Source organism: Salvelinus namaycush, chromosome 2, assembly GCF_016432855.1.
Source record: "Salvelinus namaycush isolate Seneca chromosome 2, SaNama_1.0, whole genome shotgun sequence".
In the NCBI taxonomy this organism is placed as follows: Eukaryota; Metazoa; Chordata; class Actinopteri; order Salmoniformes; family Salmonidae; genus Salvelinus; species Salvelinus namaycush.
Window position 1 is genome coordinate 53,386,255 of NC_052308.1, and position 25,414 is coordinate 53,411,668.

Sequence of the window (25,414 nt, forward strand, 5' to 3'; positions counted from 1 at the left end):
TAGCATTCTGGGCTTTTTTAAGTGTTCATAATAGTCCAAAACGTGTATGCGTATGTACAGCAAATTCTCAGCAGCTCAAGCAATTTCTCCAACTGTCAACACATTCAAATGAAGAGGACACATACCGGAGCCGCGTTGGTTGCGTATTGTGGGGAGGTGTGCGTTTGGCCTTTTCTCCTGTGGATGTTGGTCTCAGAGCTGCGTAGTTATGTCGCAATGAGACGCAGGACTATCCCATCTCAGCGTCTGTAGACTATGATTTACGCTTTCGTGGGTGCAACACAAGTGCAATAGAAACCAGGCGTCCAGTACTGCTGCAGTATGATGATTCACAGCCATGATCTAAACAAGCGCAGCAGTTCAAATGCGTTTAAATGTGAAGATGACTTCAATGCACATAAATAAAGTTACAAAAAATTTAAATAGAGGTTTATTTCAAAATATGTGTTGATTAGATTTTTCGTTACATCAATAAAATAAGTGTTAATACAAGCCATATGCCATAGAAAAATTCAGTACTAATGGTCTTCAGTAAATGCCTCGCAGTAAATATTGTACAGTTAGTTATTTTTTTACTCAAGAACAGACATTTTGGCTCCTTGAGTGCTTTTGCCAGTTTGTATTTCTGTAAATAACATGTCATACTAATATAGAACCATAAAACATTTGTATTTCTCCAGTGCTAGTTTAATTTCTGCTGTCGGTCAAGTGATCACATGCATGCAATACAACACTGCTGATCATTATGAGGTTGTGAACACTAGCAGCATCAATCTATGAAAACCAGGTAGGGGAACACAATTTGTGCTTCTTTTAAGGTGCTTGCCATGTTTTATCAAAGAGCCAGACAATTTGGCCCCTGGACTACTCAAGACAGTAAATCCTACACACTGTCTCTTTTACAGCACTGGCATGATTTGTAAACTACTGCTTCATGTACATGTCTCACAACAAAGTCTTTATTAATAGAATATAATTGCAATATATATTTAGTTTTGTCAGGAAACCAGTTCAATATCCACTAATATAGGCTATGATTTAATAGGCCTTGGACTAGGCCAACTTCTCCATTTATGGAAATATAGTCTACCTTAAAGTGCACCAAAAACAGATTTGAATGAAAGGGTCAACTAGTCTCTTTAAAATCCCTTTTGCAAGTCCTAGTACACCATTATGGAACTTGTCTGGTGCCGCTTTTTTTTAACCTCATATGGCATCTACATTTTGAGATAAATATTATTCCAATTATTTGTAATGTCTCAAATTTGGAATGATAGTCCAAGGATTTGTGTGGTTTTAGGCCTACACATGTAGGCTCTGTCCTCAATTAATCTTGGTCATTATCCTCAGAAGTGAGACATCAAACAAGATGGTATGATAAGCGTACTCATAGACATTTTCTCTCCTTGTGAATATGCCAATATTCTGTTATTTTTCTTTCATGTCTTCAACACCGCGGATTTCCCATTCGACAATAGCACACAGTCTTGAAAAGGCGGCAGTGGCAGAAAGCGCAGTACTCACAGCACACATTATTAGGGGTTTTGCAGCTTCCCCACAATGGCACGCAGTTGGCGGGAGGAGGTGGACGTTTGTTTTTGACGCTGAATTTGTTCTGTGAAAGGAGATAATGATTTAGCCTTGCCTGTACTTACACTAAGGGTACATCAATGAACACGAATGAATGACATAATTAATGATGAATAGCCTACAACAAAGCATTAATAGTGTTCACTTTACAATAGGGCCCTCCTTAGTAAATTCAGAGAAGTTTCTACTTTACGTAGGGCCCTGCAAAGTGACTAAACTAATATTTAGATAACATGAACTTAATTAGCATACAAGCTATTTGAAGGAATTTTCACCTCTTTGCTAATATGGTCATGAATGTCTTTAGTAATAGTCTAGTCAACAGAATGCATGTTGCTTTGTAAATGCATTAATATATTATGTATTCGTGTTAACTCCTGCATTTACTCATGTTTAATAATGTACCCTTATTGTAAAGTGTTACCACTTGACTCATACTTTTCATCAAGTAGAAACATGCCTTCATTCACACTGAAATGTTTTTACATTCAATGTCACAATAAGCTTTTTTTTTTACACTATTGGCTATGTGTATTTTAGATTTATTTCCACCAACTTATCAATATGACACAAACATGAATAATTTTGACTTATTTTCAGAACATAGTTACCTTTCTTGGTTTCTTGATTTTTTTCTTTGCAGTTTTGGGCAACTCTGAAAAAGAAATGTATTTTACATATTTTCACAAGGTATATATAATTTAGCAGTTTATCAAGATTGGTGTTAGTCATACTGACGGCTTTGCTTTTTGAAGTCAACCTTGGAATACTTAAATACCCAAGCGAAATATATCTGCATTTTACAATAATATTTCCTGCATATAACAGCAAAATGGCACAAGATATCAGCACATATCAAAGAATGGAGTGATTTTTAGCAGCCCATTTATTTTTATTCCATACACTGATTATATGCCAGACCTAATGATTAACTGACCTACAATGACGATGGGTGGAGCATCTGACAGGCTCCCATTCTGTATACTCGAGAAAGAAGACTTATTGGTGGATAGCGCGTCCTCCAGTACCATGTGCGAGTATACCAAGAGAAACCAGGTGGAGCTTAGACAGCTCAGGAGAAACAGGGAATTCATCTCTGTGGTTTTCTGTCGGCAAGGTCGGCCTAAAGACTGTAGTGAGGACAGAGTGTTAGAAAGTAGGCCTATGGAAGACTATTAGAGCCCATTTTGATTGTATTGTGGTTGTAAACATATTCATATCAGATAAAGAATTTGAATGTCACAATTTACCCAGCAGCTCAAGATTGTTATTGTATGGCAAATCAACTATAATTGGCACAAAACTGACCACATGCACAGCTAGAAAAATACAAACATCTAATAATCAGCAAATATCAATTTCTTAAATAAAGCTTTACATAGATTTTTAAAGATATATATCTAGATCAATTCTGTAATTGTATCCAACATGCAAGTGCGAGAATGGGAACATTTTGAATACAATCTCAGGCCTTTGATTGTTTTGACTGTCCTCAGCATAACTTCTCTATACGGTTTCTTTCAGCTTGGATGAAGCTTTCTGTGGGAGCCTATACCTAGTCAAGCTGAGCTGCTTCTTGCTTATAAAATCAGTTAAACTTTATGCAAAGGAAGTAGTCTCAATAATAGTCTTAAAATAGACATCTAGGGGCGGTTTCTAGGACACAGATTAAGCCGAGTGCTGGACAAAAAATCCAACTCAATGGAGAATACACGATAGCGCCGTACTGTATCGCTGCCGTCTTGCATGCTCCGACGCAACTGCACTGTTGGGTAGGGCTTGCAAGTTAAGCATTTCACTGTACTTGTGCATGTGACAAATACAACTTGAATCTCCATAAAATAAATGCTTTTAAATCCTAGATAAGTCTTAATATGTGTCTGGGATACCGCCCCCTTAAGTGCCTTTATAACGTGTAAAGCTAGAATAAATGTAATGATTGATTAGCTATAGCATTTCGTCTAAATGTCCATAGTTCCGTTAATTTTAAATGATATTTTATTTGAAATCATAATACCTAGTTATGAAATATACAAAAGACTGAGGTTAACCGTTACAGGAAATTAACATAAAGACATTTCAATCTGGATGAACATGGTGGATTATAACCCTTTGTGAGTATAATTTTCAGTGAACATGTAGGCCTATACAAAGTGTTATTTGAAGTAAAATATTCACAAATAAATCAAATCAAAGCTGTCTAACATAAATCAATTGGATCATGAGGTACTTATTAAATACCTTGTACAGTATGAATTGTATTGCCATGAATTTATATGAAGAAAATATACCATTAATAAATAACCTAATTTAATGTATGTCCAAGTGTAATTAATGTGCTCAATTTAAGATGTGAAATTTTTAATTAAATTAACTGGTTTATATTATCTTTACTGTGCAGGTAATTTGCATTATTTGGCCCGTATGCTGTTTGAGACCCCCCCCCCCCCCCCCCCCAAAAAAAAAGAATTAAGGAATGCATGCAAAGCCTTTTGCTTTTTATATAATCTTAATTATCCAATGCGTAAATAGCGTCCACCATACAAAAAGCATTTTTAAACCGTTCATAATATGTATGATAAAATAGCTTTTTGACCAGAGTTTAATAGTACATTTTTTGTGACCAAAAATGTATTTATTTAGCCTTTTTTTCATTGGGGTGGTAGATAGAGGTACATACCCACAAAGTATTGATCATTGTGATCATATTATGTAGTTAAATGTTGTATTAAAGGAAACGAAACAAAGAGAAGTGAGCATTCACCCCCAATCTCCCATCTCATTCCCCCAACCCCACCCATCCAACATGTCTTCCCCCCTTCCCCATGGCCCTGAAAGCAAACAATGTGTGTATATATATTTTGTTTGTATATATATATTTTGTTTGTATGTGTTGGCCTTTGTAGGTTGTTTATTTGTATGTGTTGGGCTTTAGCGGAGATTATTCATTACAGAGTCAAGTGTATTTGTCCAAGCCTCAATTGTTCCTTGACTAGCGCCGTTCATTATCGCTGCTGATATTTCTAACGTTATAACTTCTAATAGTAACTGTATCCACTGGCGAATTGAGAGAGAGTAAAGTAATTGCCCTCTAATAGCCAGCATCTTTTTTTGCGGCAGTGCTGCCTGCCAGAAGTAATCGTCTCTGATTAATGTAGATACAAGGAGCTATCATCGTTAAGTAACATAGTAGATGCAACGCACTGAATATTTACATTCATGCACTTCTAACTGCAGGGCACTCCCACATCATATGAAGGGATGTGCCTACCTGATTTAGGGGACACAGTGAACATTTGAGACCAATTTCACCGTAAAACATTTCCTTGGTTTTAAATACATTCTGTGAACAAACTTCAAATGTATAAATTGATGGTTCGGATTATTGGATGCCAAGGTCATATTTTTCCATATACTGTTCCAATTAAAGGGTTGTTCAGATTCACTTAGATCTGTGGACCATACTTTTTGTCCTCACAACAGACTCCAATGCTTCCCACAGTTGTCAAGTTGGCTGGATATCCTTTGAGTGGTGGAGCATTTTTGATGTGTTGAAAAACCCAGCAGAGTTGCAGTTCTTTACACAAACCGGTGCACCTGGCACCTACTACCATACCCCGTTCAAAGGAACTTAAATATTTTGTCTTGCCCATTCACCCTCTGAATGGCACACATACACAATCCATGTCTCAATTGTCTCAAGGCTTAAAAATCCTTATTTAACCTGTCTCCCCTTCATCTACTCTGATTTAACAAGTGACATTAATAAGGGATCATAACTTTCACCTGGACTTACCTGGTCAGTCCGTCATGGAAAGAACATGTGTCCTTAATGTTTTGTACCCTCAATGTATATTATAGAGATTAGTACTTTCGGGAGCCCAGATCATTGATTTATGAATCCCATCATTGGATGGTTCGGTAGTTGGATTTCCTAAGGGATTGAAAGGCCAGAATAGGGGATCAAAGTTTTAAATATAGAAAAAATGTGTTGTCTGGTAATGTGTATGTGCCTTTCAAATCATGGAATGTTCTTAAACCATTACTATCCATGATATCAGCAAGGGTACGGATGCCATATTTGGACCATTGGTGGATGCAAAAGGCTGCCCTACAGATCGCAAGGCATTATTGTGAAATATTGGAGTACGGGCATGCCATTTCGATGGCATTTTCAATTTTGCGCCAAATATAGATTGTGTGAGCAACAATCGGATCAAAGCTAGTTTACATTGTTTAAGGGATGAAGACTTTTAAAGAGATTTAGAGAGATGTATTAACATTATTTAAGGAGTAGTATTAATTTGACAAAAGTGCTGCATTGATTCTGTATCACATGTCAATGCTAAATTTGCTATTTAAATTTTTTTGCTGTCAGTATTAAGGGTTTTACTTTTGTACGTCCACACAAATATTTGAATTGGAAATTCATCACCATGTCTCTGTCAATTATCAGTTCATCTTACTTCTCTCATTATTGATTTTTCTGACCTATTTCAGCTATTTTAATATTACTCCTTAATCACTATTGAAAAAATAAAATTGTTTTTCTTGAGTACTTTCAAAGAGCTGAGATTTACTTTGAAGTGCAAAGTGTAGCAACACAGGTGAAATCAGTCACTGACACCGACATGGTGGTGTAGCAGGAAGATGGGATTGCCGTGAACCAAAAGGTTGTAAGTTCAAATCTCAGGTGAGATCATGTTGAATATGAATGACTGTATAAATGAACATGCTCAATGTAATCATGTATGTCAACGTGTGTCAAATATGTACGTTGAAAACATTGTATGTGTGTAGCGAATTCCACCGCCTTTTTGTTGTTGTTGATAAGATGCCCCAATAACAATTTCTAATTGAGACAATTTGAAAAACGCATTTTAAGTTGACTGAATTTTTGCCAACGTTTTCTCAAATTGTTGCTAACAAAACAATATCCTGTGGAACCAGTTACTTAATAATAATTAGTTGAAACAACTCAATCTTTTTTTACAGTGTTAAAGTAAATGCTCTTCTTGAGTGATATGAGCTCCAGCCTCTAAAAAAAGCAGAGCAAATGTGCAGTTTCATGACTAATGCTTTTGTTGGTTGATTTGTCTTCCATATCCTTCAAAGACAGAAAAGCCATTCAAGCTTCCAGAGTTACTTACCTCTGTAGTTTTTGATTGACAGGATCAACGTTTATCTCCCACTTTTTCCTGCAGGCTAAAAAGCTGCTCCTCACTCGTTGTCTGCTAATCGACAGAGAAATACCAACCAGATCATGTGCTCGGGCAATGTTTAAGATATGGAATCAGGCAGGGGCGGATCCACCTTTAGAAAAAAGTCTAAAAGAAGTCTACCAAGCAGGCCAGCCTTTTTGGGAAGATGCATGGCTACGCGCTGGGAACCAGTTAAAATCCATTGTCCTCTTTTGAAGGAGCTTTTGGGATTACTGGGCCAGGGCATGCATCTCCACGACAGGGTTTTTACATATGCGCCAGAGGAGTTGCAGGATCTGACGTTTACAACTGTAGGTTATGACCTTATGGGGACGCCTGGGCTTCATTATGTAAAACATTGTGAGTAGTCACATAATGAACATAATGAGCGGTCACAGAAAGCTAATGCTATATTTTTAAGTGAACAGGTGCCCCATAGTTTTACTAATATGACCAACTGCATTTCCCGGGATACAAATGGTAAAGTTGCTGAAGATAGGCCTCGAAATCACAGTTTGTACTTTTTTTAAACACTTTTGCCGTAGGCCAGGGGCCCTGTTACGTCATATTCCAGCAATAATGCCTTGAGTTACACCTGGGAAGAAAGAACTTAATTTGCTCCATACCCCATGGCCATTGCTCAACTTAGCCCCAAGACAAACAGTTGGACTACGTTAGCCCACACAGCTACAAGGATGTACTTTCATACTAGGGTTATGACCTCACATTGAAGCTTATAGAGACCCCAACTGATGTGTAGAACTATCTACTTTGGTTTATTTTTATTTAACTAGGCAAGTCTGTTAAGAAACAAATTCTTGTTTTCAATAACTGCCTTGTTCAGGGACAGATGTTTACCTTGTCAGCTTGGGGATTTGATCTTCGGTTACTAGTCCAACACTCTAACCACTAGGCTACATGCCACCATTTAGATACAAGCATCATGAAACCTAACACAATAAATTAATTTGAGTTGGTGAAAATATTTTTGGGGGACCTAACTTGCCTTCCACTTTTTCCAGACTCATGAAATGATGACCTCTTCCTAAATGTTTGGTCAAATTATTAATTATAGTGTGGCTCAACTTACTCATTTGACTCAACTTACCTCACTCTCCCCTACAGCCAAATCAATGGAGATAAGTGGACCCCCTGCTTATCATCCACACTCCATGGGTAATTTCTATGACAGAAAAAAGGGGTTTCATGCTCAAACAACTGGATTAGAGGTGCCATGTTAGAAAACCAAAAGATTAATCAGAAGTTGAGGTGCGACACACTCCATTTGAATAAAACAAAAACTAAATTAAAACATTTGAAATGATAATGTATTGAACTTTTTCCGAGAGATGATTGTAAGTAGAAATGCGAAACCCTGTAAATGTGCTCACTGAGGTGTAAACAATTGGGTATCGCTTTGAAGTTGGATGTCACACACTCCAAGGGCAGAGAGCCATGATAAATTGTTTCATGCTGTTATAAAGCCATGAGGGAAAACACCAATGAGGCATTGATTAAAATAAACTCTGGATTTCCTGTCTCCTATTTTGTACTGATTTATCCTCCTTGTCCAGGGTGTGTGTGTATGTGTCTGTGTGGAGGGGGGGTCACCACGACACCTCTTCTTTAACTACATTTAAATGTCAAAACCCATTATTCCATTTATGTACCCTTCACTGGGCTTGGCTAGTATATGGTCTTGAATAACTAATTTCTTATACACAATTAAGAAAATGTGCCCTAAAAAGAGTCAAGGCAATCTGAAATCCAAGTTTAGAAATCTCTTACTTGGCTACACAATTTAAAGGGATACTTCAGTATTTTGGCAATAAGGCACTTTATCCTCTTCCCCAGAGTCAGATAAACTTGTGGATACCATTTTTATTTCTCTGTGCTTTGAAGGAAGTTGCTTACTAGCGCATTTGCTAACTAGCGTTAGTGCAATGACTGGAAGTCTATAGGTATCTGCTAGCATGAAGAAGATACCCATAGACGTCCAGTCATTCTGCTAACACTAGTTAGCATTGGCTCGCAAAACTACATCAAACTTCCTTCATACTGGACACAGAGACATAAAAATGGTATCCACAACTTCATCTGACTCTGTGGAAGTAGATAACGAAAGTGGTGTAAAAAGTTCCCAATTGTCATACTTGAGTAAAAGTAAAGATACCTTAATAGAAAATGACTCAAGTAAAAGTGGAAGTGATAAAAGTGATACCCTGAAAAAGTAGTACTTTAAAGTATTTTTACAACACTGGATTAAGGGCCTTGTTGCCAACATCCCAAAGTATCCCTTTAATTGGAGTATTAATTCATAAAATAATTCAGTGACAGTCCAAATATAACTTTTCAATATGGATCAAGCAATAGTCTTCAAAATAAACCAATCAGTATGGCATCATGCTCAAGCAATAGACTTAAAAAAATACAACAACTCATTGTCAATCACCATAAAGTAAAAAACATGAACATTCAATAACATTCAATAACCTGGTGCAACCTTATTCAAAGGTGGGCATATAGTGGTACAGAGAAAGGTCAGATCTACAGTCTCAATTCACTTAAACGCACCAAATACCTGTTTACGGCTGTCACTGCCAGAAATAACATTTGGGCATATTGTTTTCCTATCTATGGTATCCAGCTTCTCCTACGATATGACAGATGTCAATCTGCTTTGTGTCATTATTGAGCGCAGCCACATCTTTAACCTCCTTGACAACCAAATTAAATCAGAATGCAGGCAAAAACATTTGTTATAGCACTTGGGGTACAGTCAGCAAAGATGAGTTGAACCGATAGTTCCAATCTGTGTGCGCTGTAAATTGCTGTGCAATATGCTTTACCAAACTTCCAAACTTCCACCTGATGACCTGTTCATCCTCTCTCTGCCTCAACATGGGCAGTGCTCTCTCTCTCTCTCTCTCTCTCTCTCTCTCAATTGCCTATCTTTGAGTCCTGCAATAATCTTGACCAAATACCATTATCATATGACAAAAATGGCTGGCCTTAACAATGATGGGGTTAGCTTATTAACATGAATTAGATTTAGCTTTTTTTTATTAGCAAAATAATTTATTTACTAGCTAGCTGACTACATAATGCCAGTCTATTATGAATTGTACAGTGTAGTTAGCTAGATAGCTACATAGCCATTCATTCATTTACTTAAAGGCCTCTGCACTCCCCCCAAAATGTTTATGTCCTGCACTTTCATCCTCTTTGGCATTGGCACCTCCACTAAGGGGGCACTATCTTCTTTTTCACTAGGGTGAACACTGACTCACTGAGTGCTGCTCATCTGAAACTGCAGTTGAAAAGGAAAAGATCCAGATATCTAACATTAGACTACCTAAAATAGTCAACTTATCATTGCATCACTTAGTATTTAAACAATATTATCTCATCACCAATAGCTTGCTAGTTACACAACATAGGAATACATTAATGAACTGTTCATGGACTTTTACTAATTTTAAACTTTCAAAACATTTATACATTGGAGAGCTCGTGAATAGATATTAGATATTTCATATTCAATACATTTGCTAATATTTCAAAAAACATAATTCCACTTTGACATTATGGGGTATTGTGTGTAGGCCAGTGACAAAAAATCCAAATTTAATACATTTTTAATTCAGGCTGTAACAAAACGTGGAAAATAATCAAGGGGTGTGAATACTTTCTGAAGGCACTCGGAAAGTATTCAGACCCCTTGACTTTTTCCACATTTTGTTAAGTTATAGCCTTATTCTAAAATGGATTAAATAGCCTTTTCCCTCATCAATCTACACACAATTCCCCATAATGACAAAGCAACAGCTGGTTTTTAGAAATGTTTGCAAATTAAAAATGTAAAACTGAAATATCACATTTACATAAGTATTCAGACCCTTTACTCAGTACTTTGTTGAAGCACCTTTGGTAGCGATTACAGCCTCAAGTCTTCTTGGGAATTACGCTACAAGCTTGGCATACCTGTATTAGGGGAGTTTCTCCCATTCTTCTCTGCAGATCCTCTCAAGCTCTGTCAGGTTGAAGGAGGAGCTTTTCTGCACAGCTATTTCCAGGTCTCTCCAGAGATGTTAGATTGGATTCAAGTCCGGGCTCTGGCTGGGCCACTCAAGGACATTCAGAGACTTGTCCCAAAGCCACTCCTGAGTTGTCTTAGGGTTGTTGTCCTGTCGAAAGGTGAACCTTAGCTCCAGCCTGAGGTTCTGAGCACTCTGGAGCGGGTTTTCATAAAGGATCTCTCTGTACATTGCTCCGTTCATCTCTCCCTCGATCCTGACTAGTCTCCCAGTCCCTGCTGCTGAAAAACATCCCCACATCATGATGCTGCCACCACCATGCGTCACCGTAGGGATGGGGCCAGGTTTCCTCCAGACATGGCGCTTGGCATTCAGGCCAAAGAGTTCAATCTTGGTTTCATCAGACCAGAGAATCTTGTTTCTCATGGTCTGAGAGTCCTTCAGGTGCCTTTTAGCAAACTCCGAGTGGGCTGTCATGTTCCTTTTACTGAGGAGTGTCTTCCGTCTGGCCACTCTATATGAAAGGCCTGATTGGTGGTGTGCTGCAGAGATGGTTGTCCTTCTAGAAGGTTCTCCCATCTCCACAGAAGACTATTAACAAGCAAGCGTCTATTCCATGTTGGTTCAACATCATTTCATTGAAATTATGTGGGAACAATGTTGATTCAACCATCTGCCCAGTGGGTGGTATGTCCAAGAAACTTCATTACAGTGTGTAATGGTAGTTAAGATATTTGTTTTTTGTATAAAAATATTATCAATTTACCTCAAATATTATTTTCAGACTAAGCAAAATCCTAAAATTGTTACTTTGTTCTCAGGTCTCCACATGCTGCCGAAACGGGAGTACTCCCTGACGAAGTCCATGCTGCCGAAACGCGCAGAGTTTTAAAATCTTTGTTCCATTGAACATGCCGTAACAATAAAGGCATTCTAATTATAGGAAAAGTGGTCCACTTTTTTTTGGTGTCTGTAATTGGAAAAGCAAGCTTTTGACTTGCATGCATTGATTGTGTAATAGATAAAAGGAAAACAATTTGGACATGAAAGACCTAACTAATAGGTTTACTTCAGGGGAATATTTACTTAGCGCTCAAATGTCAACGTGCATTGCTTTTTTAACATTTAGGATGGCTTATCAAGTATTTGAGCTCAAAGACATTGCTCTCTTCTTCAAATCAAATTGTATTGGTCACATACACATGGTTAGCAGATGTTAATGCAGTGTAGTGAAATGCTTGTGCTTCTAGTTCTGACATTGCAGTAATATCTAACAAGTAATCTAACAATTCCCCAACAACTACCTAATATACACAAATCTAAAGGGGTTAATGAGAACATGTACATATAAGTATATGGATGAGCGATGGTCGAGCGGTATAGGCAAGGTGCAATAGATGGTATAAAATACAGTATATACATGTGTCACAAGCCGGCTCATAGCCTGTGACAAAAATGAGGGGACACGAACAACAGGTATAGGCCAATTAAAAGTGTTCTTTATTATAAACAAAACCATTAACTTTAAACTAAGAAAAAGGAATGAGGTGTGGAAGTATCATAATGTAAGGTGTATGTAAAGTGCATGGATGCGTGAATCTGTGTGTGTGAATATGACTGAGTGAAAACTATGCAAAACTACAAAGGAACAAACAAAACAGGATCATACCTGGAGGAGCAGAGGGAGAGAGAGAGAGAAGTGATTAGTGAAACAGTTTATACCCTGAGCCCAGGTGGCTCCAATCACTAACGACCCTCCTCTGCCTGCAGGAGGAACCGCCCCTGCAAGGCAGAGGAGGAGCCGTGACACGTGATATGAGTAATGAAGATATGTAAACATTATTAAAGTGCCATTATTTAAAGTGGCATTGTTTAAAGTGACTAGTGATCCATTTATTAAAGTGGCTAGTGATTGGGTCTCACTAACTCTCTGAGTTAGTGATTGCTGTTTAGCAGGCCTTAGATTGAAAAACAGCTTCTGTCTCTCGGTCCCCGCTTTGATAAACCTGTACTGACCTCGCCTTCTGGATGGTAGCGGTGTGAACAGGCAGTGGCTTGGGTGGTTGTTGTCCTTGATGATCTTTTTAGTCTTCCTGTGACATCGAGTGCTGTAGGTATCATGGAGGACAGGTAGTTTACCCACGGTGATGCGTTGTGCAGACCACACCACCTTCTGGAGAGCCTTGCGTTTGAGGGCGGTGCAGTTGCCATACCAGGCTGTGATACAGCCCGACATGATGCTCTCAATTGTGCATCTGTAAAAGTTTGTCAGGGTTTTGGGTGACAAGCCAAATTTCTCCAGCCTCCTGAGGTTGAAGAGGCGTTGTTGCGCCTTCTTCGCCACACTGTCTGTGTGGGTGGACCATTTCAGTTTGTCTGTGATGTGTACGCCGAGGAACTTAAAATGTTCCACCTTCTCCACTGCTGTCCCTTCGATGTGGCTAGGGGGGTGCCCTCACCTCCTCCCTGTAGGCTGTCTCGTCGTTGTTGGTAATCAAGCCCACTACTGTTGTGTCGTCTGCAAACTTGATGATTGAATTGGAGGCGTGCATGGCCACGCAGTCGTGGGTGAACAGGGAGTACAGGAGGGGGCTGAGCACGCACCCTTGTGTGTCACCAGTGTTGAGTGTCAGCGAAGTGGAGATGGTGTTTCCTACCTTCACCACCTGGGGGCGGTCCATCAGGAAGTCCAGGACCCAATTGCACAGGGCAGGGTTGAGACCCAGGGCCTCCAGCTTGATAATGAGCTTGGAGGGTACTATGGTGTTGAATGCTGAGCTGTAGTCAATGAACAGTATTCTTACATAGGTATTCCTTTTTTCCAGATGGGATAGGGAAGTGTGCAGTGTGATGGTGATTGCGTTGTCTGCGGACCTGTTGGGGCGGTATGCAAACTGAAGTGGGTCTAGGGTGGCCAGTAAGGTGGAGACGATATGAGTAGTCTCTCAAAGCACTTCATGATGACAGAAGTGAGTGCTACGGGGCGGTAGTCATTTAGTTCAGTTATCTTTGCCTTCTTGGTTACAGGAACAATGGTAGCCATCTTGAAGCATGTGGGGACAACAGACTGGGATAGGGAGCGATTGAATATTTCCGTAAACACACCAGCCAGCTGGTCTGCGCATGCTCTAAGGACGTGGCTAGGGATGCCGTCTGGGCCAGCAGCCTTGCGAAGGTTAAATGTTTTACTCACGTCGGCCACGGAGAAGGAGAGGGGGAGCAGTCCTTGTTAGCGGGCCGCGATGGTGGCACTGTATTATCCTAAAAGCGGGCAAAGAAGGTGTTTAGTTTATCTGGAAGTGTGACGTCGGTGTCTGTGACGTGGCTGGTTTTCTTTTTGTAGTCCGTGATTGCCTGTAGACCCTGCCACATACGTCTCGTGTCTGAGCCGTTGAATTGTGAGTCCACCCTCTCCCTGTACCGGCATTTCGCTTGTTTGATTGCCTTGTTGAGGGAATAGCTACACTGTTTATATTCAGCCATATTCCCAGACCTCTTTCCATGGTTAAATGCGGTGGTTCACGCTTTCAATTTTGAGGGAATTCCGCCATCCATCCACGGTTTCTGGTTAGGGTAGGTTTTAATAGTCACAGTGGGACAACATTTCTAATGCGCTTCTTTATAAACTCACTCACCGAGTCAGTGTATAGGTTGATGTTGTTCTCTGAGACTGACCGGAACATATTCCAGTCCGCATGATCAAAACAATTTTGAAGCGTGACTTCCGATTGGTCAGACCAGCGTTGAATGGTTCACGTCACTGGTACATCCTGTTTGAGTTTCTGCATATAAGACGGTAGGAGCAAGATGGCGTCGTGGTCGGATTTGCCTAAGGGAGGGCGGGGGAGGGCTTTGTATGCGTCGCAGAAGTTAGAGTAGCAGTGATTGACCCCTGCCCGTAGTGCAATCATTATGCTGATAGAATTTAGGTAGCCTTGTTTAGGTAGCTACTGCAAGGCCTTGTCCGTGTACGCCCCAAGCAGCCCTGAATCTGAACAGTTCCTCTCTCTTCTTGCTGACCTGAACCGGTGGACTGGTGATGACATCCCTGACAAAGTAAGAACAGTCAGATGCAACAAGATTGTTACTCTGCCAGCTGGCAGTGAGTTTTTAGTGTAGGGTAAACTTCCAAAGAATGACGAAGTCTCTCCAGGCAGCACGGTTATTACTGAGCCTACTTGTTCTCGCTCAGCTCAGAGTAGTGACACCATTGTGGGGGGATAGATGGGTTCCTCTAAAATTGCTAAATATCTCTGATAGTCCTGTTACCCTGCGGAAGAATGCCAAGCTTGCTGATGACTACACCTGTTTAGCTCTGGAAGAAATTAAGAACTCGAAGTCACGTCAATGTGAGGTTCAGCTCACCAGCTGTCACTAACAACCATGTGGGGATATCGACTGGGACTGGATATGTCCGTGATGTGCAGGAGAGACTGAAGCGTGTTGGCTCTCTGTGATCTTGACCTCGGGTCATGTAATGTCTCAGTAGATTGGCAGAACAAGCTGGCTGACCTGGCGGTGCAGTATGAGGATGTCTTCTCTCGCCTCTCACCTTGACTGTGGCAAAGCTAAGGAGTTTGTGCACAGGATCCATCTCACAGATGAGAAACATTTCCGTCTTCCCTATCGTCGTGTGCCACCTGCAGAGTATCAAAAGCTGCGTCAAGTCCTCAATGAGATGGAAAAAACATAATCAGAAAGTCTTCCAGTGAGTATGCTTCCCCTCTGGTCCTTGTATGGAAGAACAATGGTGACCTGCGAGTATGCGCTCATTTCAGCTGGCTGAATAAACGGACACTGAAGGATGCTCATCCTTTGCCACACCAAGCCGCTCTAGGTGGAAATGCCTTTTTCAGTACAATGGATCTGATTTCTGGCATTTATAATATGCCGCTTCATGAGGATTATCGGAAGTACTCAGCCTTCAAGACACCAATGGGTTTATACGAGTACAATCGCCTTCCACAGGGCCTGTGCAACAGCCCTGGCATCTTCATGAGAATGATGACCAGCATATTTGGTGACCAGAACTTTCTCAGTCTATTGTGCTACCTCGATGACCTCTTAGTCTTCGCCCCTACAGAGACTTCGCCCCTACAGAGCCTACGCCTGCACAACCTGAAGTTAGCCCCTAAGAAGTTTTGGTTGCTCAAGAGGTCAGTAAAGTTTTTAGGTAATGTTATAGATGAATCACGGGTGTCTACAGATCAGAGCATAGTTGATGCTATCAGTCAGATGACCACTGAAGATCTAATGGAGCTGGATGGCGTCACTGGATGGAGTCACAAATCAGATCCTTTCTAGGGATGGTGAACCACTATCAGCACTTTGTTCTCAACTATTCCGCTAAAGCAAAGCCACTATTTGAGCTTCGGGCTAGTCAAAAGCAAAAACGCAAAGGAAAACAACGCTTGAAACGCACTTCACAGCACCGAAAGTTAGCTCCTGCTGATTGGATGATCATCAGCAGTCTTTTGAGAAGTTGAAGATGTCACTGGTGAACTGTGTAGTGTTGGCTCATCCAGACTTCACACGTCTCTTTGTGCTGTCCACAGACGCCTCCTTGGATGGCTTAGGTGCTGTCCTTTCACAAGTTCAGGAGGGTGATTGCATAGCTTGAGTCTGGCCACACATTGACAGAGATGTCAAGGACTATGTGGGTCAGTGTCCCCGATGTGTTATCAGTAAAACAGCTGATCCTGAAGGAAGATCCCCTCTATGCCTTTAGAGATAATGTGCATTGACTTCTGGTCTGCAGAAGATTCTAACAAGTCAGTTGATGTCCTAGTTGTCATAGATCATTTTACCAGGTTAGCCCAATTATTTCCTTGCCATGATCAGTCTGCAAAACAAGTGGCAAAGCATCTTTGGGACAAGTACTTCTGCATTTATGGGTTCCAAGAGAGAGTTTATTCTGACTAAGGTGATTCCTTTGAGGGTCAGTTGTTAAGTGAGCTCTTAAAGGTGGCTGGTGTCAAGAAGTCCCACACAACGCCTTACCACCCCATGGGTAACGGCAGCATCAAGCGTTTTAACAGAATGCTGTGAAACATGATCAGTGCTCTCTTGTCTAATCGGTGCTCTCTTGTCTGATGCAAAGCACAACTGGCCGCAACACCTTCAGAACTTGACGTTCATGTATAACTGTACAGTACACGAGACCACTGGTTATCCTCCATTATTTAATTTATGGTAGTGTCCCACGTCTCCCTGTTGACGTATTGTTCAAGAACATCCTGAATAACCCAGAGATTAGTACTTGTGATAGCTACATAGTTTCTCTAACCAAAGTTCTTCAGGAGGCCATGGTTGTTATTCAGGACCACGTCAACAAAGAGCAGAGTCATCAAGCAAATGTATATAACCGCAGAGTCAAAGGGAAGTCCATCACCGTGGGTGACCGAGTCTTGGTCTCTAACAAAGAGAGAGGAAAATGTAAGATAGCAGACAGATGGGAGTCCACAGTGTACACAGTGATGAATGACTCTACTCACACAAATCATAAACCCTCTATCTGGACAGGAGAGAGTTGTACACCGGAATCTGCTGATGCTCATTAACTTCTTACCATTGGATGTGGATAGTACGTCAAACCAGACCTTTGTGTCCTTTCAAGCGGATGAGGATGGACTTCTTTCCAAAGTGGAGCAGGATGATGTTGGAAACAGAACCCAGGAAAGGATCAGTAGTCTGTCTCATGAAGAGGATAGTGTGAGATGCAGCACTGGAGATGGTTTACTGGATGAAGACCAATGTATGGACAGTTACTCTGAACATACAGGCAGTTCACAAGCTCAAGCTCAGACAGGGAACACTGTGCAAAGCTGCATATGTTCCCCTTCAGAAGTGGAGTCAGTGTGCACACATCCTCTATACGTTCTGATCACTCTGGCACCATAAACCAAGTCAGAACACGTGTTGGTCACGTAGTCAAACCAGTCAATCGCTTGCTATACACTATGTCCAAGCAAGATGTTATTAGTGATGCCGATCAGTTTATTGACAAGGTCACTGAGTCAATGCTTCAAGTATTCCAGTGAGTTGTTTATTGTGGAATATTTTTTTATTGTTCCCATATTGGAATGTTTTATATGTCATATGTCACCATATACAAGTCTGAGAATAGGTAAATGTTTTAGAAGGGACTGGGTTTGGTTGGGGTGTCGACTGCATCACTTCATCCCTTTTGGGGATTCTTTTTAGGTTGATCTGTTTAAATGCCAGTATCCATGGTATTATTCTACATTTTATTTTATGGTACCTTGGTTATTGCATTGCTCTGATGTATCTTAATATTTGGCGAAATTCAGTGGGGGAGGATGTAACAGAGTTAAAAATGTAGTCTTGGTAATATGTGAGTTTCACCAACATTTTGTAAGTCTACCAGTGGAGGTACTGTATGTATCCTGAAACATGCTGTCCGCAATATTTCATAAGTTTTAGAAAAATTGATGTGTTCTAAGTTGAAAACGCTAATGCATTATAATTATTATCCATGTTGGCATGTAATGTGATGTTGATGTACAGTTTAGCTTGCTAACAATAATGGACTTTTTGCTCCGCGCCATGTTGTTGTACGCTAGATAGCAAGCTAGCTAGCGAGTGTTCGACCTCATCACATTTCTGATGCTAGCTGCACATGTACGACGATAGTGTATTAAGTGATTTTGTCACGTTCTGACCTTAGTTCCTTTTTTATGTCTCTATGTTAGGTTGGTCAGGGCGTGAGTTGGGGTGGGTAGTCTATGTTTTTTTTTCTATGTTATTGTATTTCTGTGTTTGGCCTGGTATGGTTCTCAATCAGAGGCAGCTGTCAATCATTGTCTCTGATTGAGAATCCTACTTAGGTAGCCTGTTTTCCCCATTTTGGTTGTGGGTGTTTATTTTCTGTTTAGTGTCTGTTCACCTTGCAGAACTGTTTCGTTTTCTCCTCGTTGTTATTTTTGTGTAGTGTTCAGTTGTCTATTAAATTATGACGAACACTTACAAAGCTGCATTTTGGTCCTCTTCTCCTTCACCAGACGAGAATCGTTACAGATTTATGAAAAGTAAATGTTTGCAATGACCCTTGTGCATGTGTGAAGACATTCATACATTGTCTGTCTTCCAGGTATGTTTTTAATATGTGTTGTTCAGTGTGTTGTGCATGCATGTTGGTTCTCCTGCAGAGCCCATGATGCAAGGCCATGTGATTGTTCTGATTTGGAAATCTGGTTGAATGTAATTTAATTGTTTATAATGAGAAAATGTAGAAAATGCTTTGGACTTTAATTGGATTTTTATTGTACTAAAACTATACAATCACTTGTTTAAAATTGGATTGTGGATTATATATTGATGTTAATAGGTAAAGAAAATTGTATTATGAGAATTTAGCCTATAATTGCATATTGAAAAGAAAGAGGGGGAAAAGCAGACAAAGCTATTCCCATGCTGGAGGTCCTGTCATGTTTGCAATGACCCTTGTGTGAAGACATTCATACGTTGTCTGTCTTCCAGGAATAAATTAGACCCAAAAGCAAGTCCTTTGTCTGTCATCCATCTGACCAGCCAAACAGCGTTAGACCGGTTGAGGCTAATTATATTGCTTTTAGTGTTCTAGTAACAGACCAATCTGCTATGGCCCATAGTAAGAATACATCTTCATTTAGATGAACTATGTGTAATAGTTTGCTGCTCTCATCATCATGTATGCGGCAAATTTCTAATCCTGTGTTTTATGAAAACAGTTTTTATGTAACGATTGTCGTCGGGAGAAGGAGAGGAGGACCAAAGTGCAGCGTGGTATGTATCCATAATACTTTTAATCAAAAATGAATACACGAACAAAAACAACAAAATGGCCAACGAACAGTTCTGACAGGTGCAACAAACACTAACCAGAAAATAACCACCAACAAACAAAAGTGGGAAAACAGGCTACCTAAGTATGGCTCTCAATCAGAGACAACGATAGACAGCTGCATCTGATTGAGAACCATACCAGGCCAAACACATAGAAATAGAAGACCTAGACCTACAACATAGAATACCCACCCACATCACACCCTGACCAAACTAAAAATAGAAACATACAAATCTACGGTCAGGACGTGACATTTTAGCATAACATTGTATATAATTTTAATTAGATCACATCCATAACTATTCACATTTACATATCCATTTTAGATGTTTGAAGATTAAATATTGCAATTATTGGTCATAACATCTTCAGAAATCAGCGATTCGGACATACCACAATTGGGCACATACCTACCACAAGTTCAGTGCAGTCAAAAAGGTGATTGTCCTGTATTTTTTATATATTTCCACAATATAAGGTTGGAATAATACTGTGGAATTGTGGAAATGATAATGCCCTTTTACTGTAACAGTTTTTTAAAGACTGTCGGAAATTTCAGCCTGTTTTGATGGGATGGAGTTTTGGCCTGCCTGGTGACATCACCAGGTGGTAAATTAGTTAATAGACTAATAAGAAAGAGTTCCAAATCTCTCTAGCGAGTTTTCAGTTTTCCCCTCTCCACTCAGACCACTCCCAGACAGTCCTAGTAAAATGCCTAATAAAAGTACTGCTAAGCTCTAAGCATTGTTGGTATCATTAATGATATGGTGGTGTTGGCACATTATCATTCACCACAGTATATGGCAGTCTGCAGTTACAAATCACAGTCGTCTAGCAAACTAAAGGCCTTCTCACTGTCAAAAGATTTCCTCATGACATTTCCACCTCTGTTCTTTGATGATGATCATCAGATAAGTTATACATATTGGTTCCAGTTTTCTATGTAACGATCCACAGCTTAAAGAAATCCTAGCACATGGAACTTAATCTGTCTTTTTTGTAAGACACCACCACATTTTGCCAGATTGTTTACTTGTTCGAATGCATACTTGTTCGAATGCAACAGTTGAGGTTGAAATATTAATACGGGATTGCAAATATCTGCTGCCTTAAAAAAAAATACATAATACTCCCATACAATATATTGCATATGTTTCAGTTTTAAGGAAATAAAGTGAGGGCCATTATGTAATTCTGTAGATAAAGGGAGGTGAAATACAGTCCAAAGTTTTGGAAATGTTGTTTTCAAACCGACTACTAGAGATACTGTATGCAAGAAAGATTATATTTATCACAATGGATCATTCTCAATGTTACACCTATGTGCTTGCTTCTTTTACTCAATTATTTTGCTTATTAATTCCTTGACGCCTCAAAGACACAGTACACTAACGAATCAAGCTTGTTTACTAATATATGCATGCATCAATCATTGGAACAAATGAGAGTTGGTCATCTTGGTTCAGGGACATTCCCATGGCCATTCATTTACTATTTTGAGACAAGGCACAAACAAGTCAAAGTCTGTATTCTCATGCACTTCATGTTTGTGTACTGTAAGTAGATACAGATGAACATCTTGACAGCTCACTGTGGTCTACAGATAAATTGACTGAAGTATTGTCACTTGAATTGCGTCATATAGCATGGCTGGTAGATATGGCTACATTTGAAATGGAATGTGAATGACATGGACATGGGTTTAGCAGCCTACTCAGGTTCGGTTTTCACTGAATATACAATAGAAAATATATCTAGCTAATATATTACATTACATAATCAGATTAAATATGTAAATGCATTATATATCTAAATTTAAAAGATTGGGTTTTTATGGATGCTTCTTATTCAAATAAACTCAGCAAAAAAAGAAACGTCCTCTCACTGTCAACTGCGTTTATTTTCAGCAAACTTAACATGTGTAAATATTTGTATGAACATAACAAGATTCAACAACTGAGACATAAACTGAACAAGCTCCACAGACATGTGACTAACAGAAATTGAATAATGTGTCCCTGATCAAAGGGGGGGGGGGGGGTCAAAATCAAAAGTAACAGTCAGTATCTGGTGTGGCCACAAGCTGCATTAAGTACAGCAGTGCATCTCCTCCTCATGGACTGCACCAGATTTGCCAGTTCTTGCTGAGAGATTTTACCCCACTCTTCCACCAAGGCACCTGCAAGTTCCCGGACATTTTTGGGGGGAATGGCCCTAGCTCGCACCCTCCGATCCAACAGGTCCCAGACGTGTTCAAAGGGATTGAGATCCGGGCTCTTCGCTGGCCATGGCAGAACACTGACATTCCTGTCTTGCATTAAATCACGCACAGAACGAGCAGTATGGCTGGTGGCATTGTCATGCTGGAGGGTCATGTCAGGATGAGCCTGCAGGAAGGGTACCACATGAGGAAGGATGTCTTGCCTGTAACACACAGCGTTGAGATTGCCTGGAATGACAACAAGCTCAGTCCGATGATGCTGTGACACACCACCCCAGACCATGACGGACCATCCACCTCCAAATCGATCCCGCTCCAGAGTACAGGCCTCGGTGTAACGCTCATTCCTTCGACGATAAACGTGAATCTGACAACTACCCCTGGTGAGACAAAACTGCGACTCGTCAGTGAAGAGTACTTTTTGCCGATCCTGTCTGGTCCAGTGATGGTGGGTTTGTGCCCATAGGCGACGTTGTTGCCTGTGATGTCTGGTGAGGACCTGCCTTTACAACAGGCCTACAAGCCCTCAGTCCAGCCTCTCTCAGCCTATTGCGGACAGTCTGAGCACTGATGGAGGGATTGTGCGTTCCTGGCAGTTGTTGTTGCCATCCTGTACCTGTCCCGCAGTTGTGATGTTCGGATGTACCGATTCTGTGCAGGTGTTGTTACACGTGGTCTGCCACTGCGAGGACGATCAGCTGTCTGTCCTGTCTCCAACTGTGGTGCTGTTTTAGGCGTCTCACAGTATGGACATTGCAATTTATTGCCCTGGCCACATCTGTAGTCCTCATGCCTCCTTGCAGTATGCCTAAGGCACGTTCACGCAGATGAGCAGGGACCCTGGGCATCTTTCTTTTGGTGTTTTTCAGTAGAAAGGCCTCCTCAGTGTCCTCAGTTTTCATAACTGTGACCTTAATTGCCTAACGTCTGTAAGCTGTTAGTGTCTTAACGACCGTTCCAAAGATGCATGTTCATTAATTGTTTATGGTTAATTGAACAAGCATGGGAAACAGTGTTTAAACCCTTTACAATAAAGATCTGTGAAGTTATTTGGAATTTTACGAATTATCTTTGAAAGACAGGGTCCTGAAAAAGGGACGTATACACAAAAAGTGTATCATTGTCACCCCCTGATCTGTTTCACCTGTCTACAGTGTATGCTTGTCTCCACCCCCCTCCAGGTGTCGCCCATCTTCCCCATTATCCCCTGTGAATTTATACCTGTGTTCTCTGTTTGTCTGTTGCCATTTTGTCTTGTTTGTTCGAGTCAACCAGCGTTCGTGTCACCCTTCCTGCTTTTTCCATTCTCTCTTTTCTCGCCCTCCTGGTTTTGACCCTTCCCTGTCCTGACTCCGAGCCCGCCTGCCTGACCACTCTGCCTCCGCCGACCTGTACCTTTGCCCCCCTCTGGATTACCCTGAGCCTGCCTGCCGTCTGGTACCATTGCCCCACCTCTGGTTTGCTGACCCCTACCTTCCTTCACCTGTCTATCACCTGCCCCTGTTGAAATATTAAACTATTGTTTATTCGACGTGGTCTGCATCTGGGTCTTACCTTCATATCTGATAATCATGGGTGGAGTGGAATTACAGGCCCAGATAAGACCCAATGATAATGTAGGAATCTAATTCAAATTAAGTTTTTCCAATGTGCATTACAATTTTTTGAAAACAGAGAAAACCATGGATGTTATTAGATTTTCTTTTAGTACTATTCACTATGGATTAATATTCTGTGGGAAACTGTAATACCCTTTCCTAATAAGCACTGTGTTGTTATTGGCTGTTTTTGGAGTGACTGGTTGAGCAACCTGGTTTCAGAGCATTTCGTATTATTCTGTATATAAATCCAATGCACTCCATTTAATATGATATGTTACGTTTCATATGGTATGTATTAATTTGTGGATGTCCATCACCCATTTCCTGTGATATAATACGAATTGTAATTTGTAACATATGTTACAAATTTGCAAAACCTATATGTTAAGAATTCTAGCTAGGTGGCTAGCTGGCTAATGTTAGCTAGGCTAGAGTTTAGGGTTAGGTTAAAGGGTTAAGGTTAGGGTTCACAGAAAGGTTAGTTAAAAGGGTTAAGGTTAGGGTTAGCTAACATGCTAAGTAGTTTCAAAGTGACAAAAAAGTAATAAGTAGTTAAAGTTGCTAATTAAATAAATGCTACAATTGTCCGTGATGACATTCAAACTCACAACCTTTGGGTTGCTAGATGTTCAGTTACACGCCCAACCATCCACTCCAACCGACCACCCTACTTTAGTTTTTGCCTTAAGTAACCATATGTCTTATGTAACCATACCAAACGTAACATATAATTTCAGTATCTCGGATTTACATTTACTATGTTACATCTAGTCTATGAGACCAGGCTTGGTTGAGGCCTTGCCTGGCCCTGACATCATTCTGTAGGCGTAGCCAGAGCCGTTGCTACAGTCAAACATGGTAGGGGTACCGATCCACATTCGAAACCTCAAAGGGATAATCCACCCCAAAACACTAATTCCTTTGATTAACTGCATTAAACTGTTAAAAAACACTAATATGTGAAAACAATCTTTTTTGTGAACACATTTTTTATCTTGTCATTATAACAAGGTTGGTAGCAACATGTGAAAATCTGTGATATAATGACGCTGGAAGTCAGGAAGCAGGTGCAGTTGGTGAGTTTAATAATAATAATAATAATAATAATAATAATAATAATAATAATAATAATAATAAACAGACCGATACAAAACGAGCAGCGTCTGGACATCAACACAGAACCAATACTGCCTGAAGAGTGATGCTAAGCCCTAGGGAGTGCTAGATAAAGGGGAGTAATCTGAGTAGTAACGATGTCCAGGTGTGTCTAATGATGGGTTGCCAGGACCGTTGCGCAGGAGTGGGGGAGAGACAATCTGTTGCTGTTCAAGTCGACTACAAAACCCACAATGCAATGCCACTGAGCGAAAATAGTCCATATTAGGGAATATCTTTTCACAACACATTTTTGATATTCAAGAGAATACAGATAATTTCCGATGCATATTTGGAGTTTTGTGAATATGCACCGTATCCTGACAAATTCTGAATCCAGATGCGTTTTTCAGACATACAGTATAATATACTGTGGCTGTGGAGTGGGTAACTGGTGCGCTCTCACTTTAATAATTGGGTGCTCTGCCAAATGACAATGACTTCAAATGAAATTCCAAGTTCAAGAACATTGGGAAAGGAGGCACTCCCAACATTCTTTTTTTAAAGGACAAGAAGATGTCACCTCATTTCACCTTTTTATTTTCAGCCGGCAGGCTAACGTGTTTAGGCAGTTATGCCTTCATCAGAGCATCAAGAGATGTGCAAAAGCCCTTGTTTTTTACATGCAGGTGCCTATGTGATAATTACAATTGCCACACCTGTGTGAGGGTGGCACATAGTGGCAATAAAAACATGAATGAAACAAGAATTGTTACAATATACTGTACATACAAAAACATATACACAGATCAGCAGAATAAACT